The sequence below is a fragment of the Carassius auratus genome, unplaced genomic scaffold, assembly GCF_003368295.1.
Source record: "Carassius auratus strain Wakin unplaced genomic scaffold, ASM336829v1 scaf_tig00044234, whole genome shotgun sequence".
In the NCBI taxonomy this organism is placed as follows: Eukaryota; Metazoa; Chordata; class Actinopteri; order Cypriniformes; family Cyprinidae; genus Carassius; species Carassius auratus.
Genome location: NW_020526814.1, coordinates 46897 through 56013, shown reverse-complemented (window position 1 = coordinate 56013; position 9117 = coordinate 46897). Strand labels below are relative to the sequence as shown.

The 9117-nt window shown below is 35.1% G+C and overlaps 1 pseudogene; it reads right to left on the bottom strand.

Moving 5' to 3' along the window:
• Nucleotides 1-231: 231 nt before the first annotated feature.
• On the bottom strand, nucleotides 232-2094 carry LOC113086872 (activin receptor type-2B-like; annotated as a pseudogene).
• Nucleotides 2095-9117: the final 7023 nt, after the last annotated feature.

Here is a 9117-nt window from a genome sequence, read left to right as displayed (position 1 = left end):
TAAACAAAAACAACTGCTTTCTATGTGAAATAATTTCGTTAAAATTTAATTAAATAGCATCCTCACTCCGGTCTTCAGTGTCACATAATCCTTCAGAAATCATATATTGTAAGTATACTTATGCTATATTGCTTCAAGAAATATTTCTGATTATTATCACGTGTTTGAAAACAGTCGTGCTGCCTACAGTTTGAGGAAACTGTGAAGCAAACATATACATGGCTGTCAGACCTGGCCGATGTCGACGTGTCTGTAGAGTGGTTTTCGTTGGTGGTACGTCCAGCAGGCGAGCACCAGGGCCAGAGAAGAATGGCCAAAGGAAGAAGAGAGTAAACCAGCACACCCCACAGAGACGGCCCGGGCTGAGGAGGCTGGATCTTTACTGGGAGAAAACACACAACATAACGCCAGCAATAACAATAAGAGAAGTGTAAAAAAGAAAACGAAAAAATCACTCAATTATGAAAAAAACAAGCAATGGGTAAACCTCAATTTTATATTAATGCACTAACTCTTGTATCTACCATCACCTGCAGTTACACAACTAGGAGATATTTTTTGTTAACAGATGCAAATATTGATCAGATTTGCTATTGCAATCACTGACATTTTTGCATTAAAGCTTTACCTTTTAACCATGGTAATATCAGTGTAACATACAACACATTGCTTTATTCAACAAAACACTGAGAATTATGACTATTCACATGCCAGCCAAAGAGCATTAATCGAAGAACATTTCACATGAAGATATTTTAAAGACCGGGCACTCGGCTGTGAGGGGACATATGGAGACTGGGTTTACCTGCAGGAGTGATGGCTTCTGGCAGGTGTGTGAACTTCTCATTACAATAGTTTCCTTCACAGCAGCAGAAGAACACCTGCGGACTCTCCTCCGTGGCCACACACTCCTGTCTGCTCACACACACACACATAGAGAGAGAAGACAGTGATTAAGGGGTAGATCTAAAATTAGCCATAGTAAAATGGCACGGACTGTTGAATTCTTAACTGAATGAATTGCTAAATTAGAGCGATAAATCTAAATGTAGCAACTGTGATGTCTGCAAGGAAAGCACATGTGCAAAAACACTATTGTTTTCAGCCGTTCAGAACAGTTTACATGTTTCCAATCCTCACTGATCAATATCTACTGTCTGTGACTCATTTGCATGTTTTCACAAGAGAATATGGCTCTTGGCTTCAATAATTGCATAAGCTTTTATTATACCCAACAAACATGTTTTTTTTTCCAAAGCTATTCAAGCACTTTAAATTTCCCTAACAGTTTGAAATAAAATGATTTTATTTATAAACATTAGAATAATTGATATCTATTGATTTCTATCATTTGGAGTCAGTTACATTTGAATACTTGAATAAATCAACACTGATTGATTAAAAGACAGTACAGACATTTATAATTTACAAAAGATTAACATTTTTAAATCATCAGTTTCTATAACATATTAAGAAATAAAATGTTTTTTAACATTGATAATCAGAAATGCTTTCTGAGAAGCAAATCACCATGTTAGAACGATTTCTGAAGATCGTGTTACACTGAAAATGCAGCTTTGCATCACAGGAATAAATTACATTTTACAATATATTCACAAAGAAAGCAGTTATTTTGAATTACAATAATATTTCACAATTTACTGTATTTATTGCAAAACAAATGCAGCCTTGATGGGTATGAGAGCATCAAAAAAATACACAAATCTAGCTGACCCCACACTTTTTAAAACAACTGTATGTTTAATTAACTCCTGACTGTTATACTAAAAGAAACCTGAGATAACACAATAAATTAATTAACTTTGCATGCCTTAAACCTTATTTTGGCACAACAATGACAAAAGCAGTAGAATCAAACAGTGACATCATATAAAGAAGTTTTGACGTTACCTGTCGTAACAGTTGAAGTCGTCGAGCCAGCAGCCTTTTTTTGACCAGACGGATGGTTCCAGTGGAGTTCAACCAGGAGGCGTAACAGTGCAGCCTCTTGTCTTTCTCCCCTTCACACCTCTCAAAACCGCTCTGATTGGTTTTCTCCGTCCTCCAGTTATCATTGTAGTAGACGCACTCTCTAGTCCACCTCCGCCTGACTGCCTCCTGACAGAAAACACAGAGAGGAAGAGACTGAAATGCATTTCCTTGACCAACAGTTGACGGTACTGTCAAGATAACCAACATTCTTCGAAATATCTTCTTTTGTATTCAACAGAAGAAAGAAACTCGTACAGGTTTGGAACAACCTGAGTACATGATGGAGAATTTACATTTTTGGGTGAAACGATGCCTTTAATGCACAGTATTTACATTAATGCCTTGGAAACTCAATTTATGCAAACAAATTGAAAAATGTTTTGCTTGTGCATTTTTTAAATATATGATGTTTTTTATCTTTCTTCATGCTGACCATGAAGACATTAAAAAGTTGTGGCTGGTTTTGCGTTGTTATCCATCCAGGTATTAGTCAACAAATAACTTGTGTGTATATGTGTGTTGTGTGTGCTGTGTATGATATTATATATATATATATATATAATATATTATTTTCCCCCTTATTTTTTTAAAGAAAGCTTGTCACTTGAAAATCATTACAAATAAAACTATAAAAGTGTCTGTTTCTAGGGAAAAAACAGCATATTATGACAATGTTTGACAGGCTAACATAAGCAAGGAAGTTAATAGCACATTACATGCATAAAAAAACAAAGCTGTCCCTTTAAATTTGACGTATATCCACTTGCCACCCTTTCCCCCTGCAAACATGAGCCCAACCATGAGCCCACCTACTCACTGAACGCCCCAGGATCAAGAGAGACGGGGCCACAGAAGCTTTAGCACAGGGGGTTCATGTTATGAGTTGATGTCATCATGCGTTTATTGGCTAAACACACCATTAACAGATCAATGTTATGGCTTCTTTGTCACTGATACTGGCGCGTCACATGATAAGACTGAATTACATCAGCAGCCCCCTACTTAAAAACCCCACAGCACTCCGCTTTCCTCATTCTCTGACACACACACACACCACACACAAAAAGTGTATTTCTAAGATCCCCTGTGGTGCACTTTCACGCCAAAGTGCCCAGATTTTACCTTCCTTCACCACCCCGCAGCTGACACACACACACACACACACACACACACACACACTTGTATCAAAGGACTCTTTTGTTTTGAGGGGTTTCCTCCTCACAGGGACCTGTAAGGACTACATTACTAATCGAGCTTTCAGGATAAGAGATTTCCTCACTGTTCCCCTAAAACAATGATTCAAATCAATACATCAACAACTAGACAAAGCACAATAAATAAAAGGACAGTTTTGAATATTTGATAGACATATATATATATATATATATATACACACACACACACACTTCATAAAATAACAATAATAGAAAGAAAAATAAAAAGGATATAATTTTCCCTCAAACCTTTTGTTTTTACTTTGTTTTCTTTTTTACACCTGCTAACCTGATGTTTTTATCACACTTGAATAACATTTTAACCAACTTCATCACTTAAACAAAAGTCCAACATTGTTATTATTATTATTAGCTAATTTTTATTTGCCTTGTTTTTAATTAAACTCAATGCTCAACTCATTATTTATAATATTAAATTGACAACACTGGCATTCAACCTGATGCATAAAATATACAACACTAATTTTAATTTGTGTCAAAGTACACCACTGTTTTGAACGATAAACACTTAATCTGTTATGGCAGCTCATGGCAAAAAAAAAAGGTTTAAAATAAGTCCCACAAATTATCACAAGAACTAAACGCACTGACAATATATAAGGCAACACTTCATCCTAAAGATATGAAAAATGCTTAATTTATATTTGAGGTGTCTTATAAACCTGCAATGAAAACAAACTAAAATTGGCAAACCAAACGTTACATGAAAACAAGTTGTTTTGTGGAGATCGATTGTTTCAACAAACCACCAGCTGTTTTACTTTTGTTCGTTGTGCCCTCGCTGGCTTTCAACAACCAGAAATATCACATAAGCAACTTTAAAACGGATTACTAGAGCTGGATCAAACCTAAATAACGAAATATCTCAAACAGAGTTACAATAAATGTCTAATTCGTGCTCCAATTGAAGGCAAAGCTCAGTGGATTGGTTTGGTAACACTCTGGATGCGTCTCAAATCCTAGTGTGCTGCCTAAACAGCTAGCATCGTGGGCTTCACGTGAGAACTAGAACGCTGTCTAGATAGGTTCTTGATTTGGGAAAGTAACACAGCCAGTGACACTATGATCAGATAGTAACGATTTGATTGAACAGAATCTCTGTAAATGAGCGCCTTACCTGTGCACCAGACGAGTGCAAAAGTCAGCCAGGTAACAATCATATTCTTCCTTCGAGGATCCTGGCGATAAACGGTGTCTTTTATTCCGCGAAAGCATTTAAGAATGAAATGAAGCAGATGAAGGCGAAGGCCTGCGCGCTATTCTTCACCCGCTATAATAACAACACGAGCTCTTCACAACAACACGGTGTTTCCCTCAGAAGCGCACGGATCGGAAACAAAGTCCCTGATGCCGCAAACATCCAGCTTTTCATTCTGACCAGGCGGCAGCGGTGAGAGCGAGAGTTTGGGCGCTTGGAGAAGAAGCGAAGTCCCCCTGTGTGTGTCCTGGAGCGTGTTTCTCCCCCCTCTGTCGGGCCAGTTGGATGTGGAAGGAGGGATTGATATGAGAAAACCTGAACGGCGTCCAAAATGGCTCCTGAGAGCCACAGCAGCGGTGCCAGCGGGAAACCCGGATGTTCATCAGGGCCACTGGGGACCCACTGCTGCTTTATCATCAGTCCGATGAAAGCGATCGAGAGGAATAATGATAAAAAGTTTCTTATTAATTGTAACATAACTATTTAAATTACATTAAAACAATATATCAATCAAATATTAAACAAATTATCCTATAAACCTGAACAATAATGTTGTAATAACTTATAATATTTTCGTTATGTAATTAATTAAATTATAATTAGTAGCTATATGTGTCAAAATCAGTCATAAGGATAGATAAAAAAAAAAAAACGTGAAAATCACCTTTAAAGTTGTCTGAATGAAGAAGCAGTGGCATATTGCTAATTAATTTTTTTTAAATACAAAATATCGACATGGAACATGGTCTTTTTGTTATAAATTAAAATTGTATTTTGACCCATACACTGTATTGTTGGCTGTTGCTACAAATATGCCTGTGCAAATTTTTGTCTGGTTTTGTGCTCCAGAGTCACATATTTACATTTACATTTACATTTAGTCATTTAGCAGACGCTTTTATCTAAAGTGACTTACAAATGTGGAAGCAATCAAATCAACAAAGGAGCAATGATATTTAAGAATTCTTTTTTTTTAAGAATATAATTTATTAATTTAAGATTATAATTATATTTAACTTATATTTATTTGTCGGTTGGATGATTATATTAATAATAATAATAATAATAATAATAAAATAACGTTGTTGTCAAATCCTAGGCTTAATGAAGTAAACAAAGAATTGGTCTAACCGTGTTTTTGGTTTTGTGTTGTGTTTTTTTCTAATGGTCTTGAGTCTGGAAATAATGTTAAACAAAATTTCCCCCATTGTATTATTAAACAGTACATGGAAATTAAACATAGCGGCACTGGAGAATATTAATATCACACCCTACTCAAAGCTCATACATTCTGAAAGGCTACTTTATGCTATTTTAAAATACATCACATACATTTTTGGGTACATTCATCACTGGGCCAAAATGAAATGTCTGAAATGTTGCCTACATAGATTTATTAAATATAGCCTATGTAACATCTAATTTACAAATGTGTACGAATTGTTAAGTAATATTTAAAAAATAACAAATAAATAAATGGAATTCAATTAAAAAACATTAAAGTTAAACAGTGTGAACTGTGGTAAACTTAAAGCTCAGAATACTACTACTACTAATCAAAATGGTCTAATATTTGAGCAACAGAAAATTATACCGTTGTTATATAAAATATTAAGTTATATTATAATTCAGATTTAATTAGATACATTTTTATTCAAATGAAATATGATGGACTTTTGGATATATCCTGTTTCATCACTGGCCTGAAATGTTTGAAATATACCTGGTTTATGAGCATTGAAGTAAAACAGTACAAATATTGTGCTTGATTAATAATAATATTATATATATATATATATATATATATATATATATATATATATATATATATATATATATATATATATATAAATATAAACAATCATATTAAACATTGTGGATTTTGGATACAAGTCATGGAACATCCTACTTAAAAAAATATTAATAAATTACATAATTTATGATGATAATAATATATGAACAACAAACAATGATACTACTTTAGTTAGAGATTACTGTCTTTTTACATAATATGGTCTGAATTAATAAAATAAAATAATACGGATGTGCGTATTTGCCACTATATTATATATTTTAAAGCACATTAAAATTAACCCTGCTTTACCATTGGACTTGAATATAAAATGTCTAAAGCTAAACTGTAATTGATTAAAAATAAATGAACATGTCTGTGTTCAGTTTGTGTTCAGTTGTACTGTTCAAACTGTGCTATATTAGACTGAACTGTTTTCAAATGTGGCCTGATACTAGACTACATCATTAATGATGACCTGGACAGACTTAGTGAAGTAGTCAGCGCTAAACTCGGTCATGTCAAACGTTTCTTCTCTACACAACCAATCGATGACACAGCGTGAGAGAAACCCCCAGTGCTGCTTGACCCCAGAGGTCACGGCTTTGTCCGAACACCCCCCAACACCCCCCCCCCAACAAAAAAACATTCCTCCCCCAGGCCCCAGATACTCAGCTGTCATGAAGAAACCCAGGATATTCTCCTCAAACAGGCTTTCCAACAAAACGACTCGCACTTATGTCCAAGCAATGTGCTTGTGTTACATTGAGCTTAAACGAGCTGCTCTGAGAAGAAAAATCAAACATGCATCTGATCCCAATACCTACCAAAAGTTCACAACAAGTGTCAAATCTGTTTTAAAGGAATAGTTTAAAATAATACTAATAATAAAGTAATACAAATAAAACCAAAAAATATACTCATACTCAGGTCATCCAAGAGTTTGTTTCTACATCAGAACAGATTTGGAGAAATGTAGCATTCCATCAATTGCTCATCAACAGATGCTCTGCAGTGAATGGGTGCCGTCAGAATGAGAGTCCAAACAGCTGATAAAAACATCACAATAATCCACACCACTCCAGCTCATCAGTTTACATCTTGAGAAGTGAAAAGCTGCATGTTTGTAAGAAATAGATCCATCATTGAGATGTTTTACCTTCAAACCCTCGCTTCGGGCTAAAATATGCATTTGCTATCCTATTGCTTTCTCCAGTGAAAAAAAATGTTTGTTTTGGGTGAACTATTAAGCAGTCAAGTGTTACTTTTGTATATTTGCATACTTAATTTTTGTATATTTTTATATATATAATTATATATACATTGTGTCTGTGTGTGTGTCACATTACCTTGTGAATATATAATTATAAAGTGATGCAGGACTGGGGCAATGTGGGCGGTGTTTTATTGTGTTGCTATGAAGTTGTTAGGGAGGTTTCGGGGTGTTCTTTTTTCATGTCTTCTGCCCCCTGGTGGATAACTCATATTCTGAAGTAAAATGCTTAACATTTCCTGTGTTGGAATGCATATGATTTTTTTTGCTGTGAAATGTGTGTATCCAAAATATTGGTTATATATTTTCAGAGGTAACTGGGAATGTTTTCGTTTTTAAAGAACATTAATAATATGGAGAGAGAGAGAGAGAGAGAGAGAGAGAGAGAGAGAGAGAGAGAGAGAGAGAGAGAGAGAGAGAGAGAGAGAGAGTCATGATCCACTTGAGTTCCTAAATTTCTGTCTCTAGAGTCAAACAGGCCTAAACTAAAGAAAAAAGTGAGGAATATTAAAGTGACCGTGATATCTGTGAATTTCTTTGCTTCTTCTACAACAAGGCAACTAAAGAGCACTGAAATAAAGCAATCAGGAGGGAAACTGTATAAAGCAGAAGACATTGGTATCAGTTCACATCCAAATAACAGGCAGGACTGAATCTCCATCTGTACTGCATTTTAAAATACTATTACAAATTAGTGAGACAGAATTAGAAATATTTTTTTTTAAGTTGAAATATTGTAAAGTATAGAAAACTCTCCGCAGTCTGAGAGTGACAGTAAAAAGTGACGAAAAACAACAACAAGAATGGAAGGCATTGCAGGAGAGCCCCTCACCCACTCCATCACACCCACAGAATATCAGGAGCGCAAAAGACAAGAAAGACTATAAATACAGCCTGCTGAAGAACAACCCAGAGACGTTTCACAAAGGGGACAGAGCCATCATCACTGATCTGCTACTCTACACAACAGACTGCAATCTTTGGCACACAATCATCTGTAGAAACTGTACTAGAAACATTATAGAAAAATAGGAATCTGCAGTGGCAGACAAATCCAAATGTATGGAGAAAATGACACTAACAAGGCATTTCTAACTGAGAATATCTACCATAATGGAACCATAATGTTCTAGGGAAACTTCACCAGCCTGAAAGCTCTGGCAGAGGCTAAGAAACAAACTGGCCATCTAAAAGTATCTTTCTAGACAGATTTTATCCTCACAATCGAGATGGTGTCAATCTAGCCATCGAGAACATCAATTATATATTTGAATATTAGGCAATTTATCAAATCCTCTAAGAAAATCCTTAGAGGCACACATTAAAATGAAAAAAAACTATTTGATGTAGGCTGTAAAACCATGAGGAAAATCACACACACACACACACACACACACACCACCACCACACTGAATTTTAAATTGTTCAGAGAATTCATAGAATTGATTTATTCTATTTTATTTAATTATATGCATGCATGTATTTATTTATTATTATTATTTTAAATACACACCTGTTATAGATTCAGTGTAAACACTTTGCTTTGGCAATACATTGTAACAATTGTCATGCCAATAAAGCACATATTGAATTCAATTGAATCGAGAGTGAGAGAGAGAACAGCAAC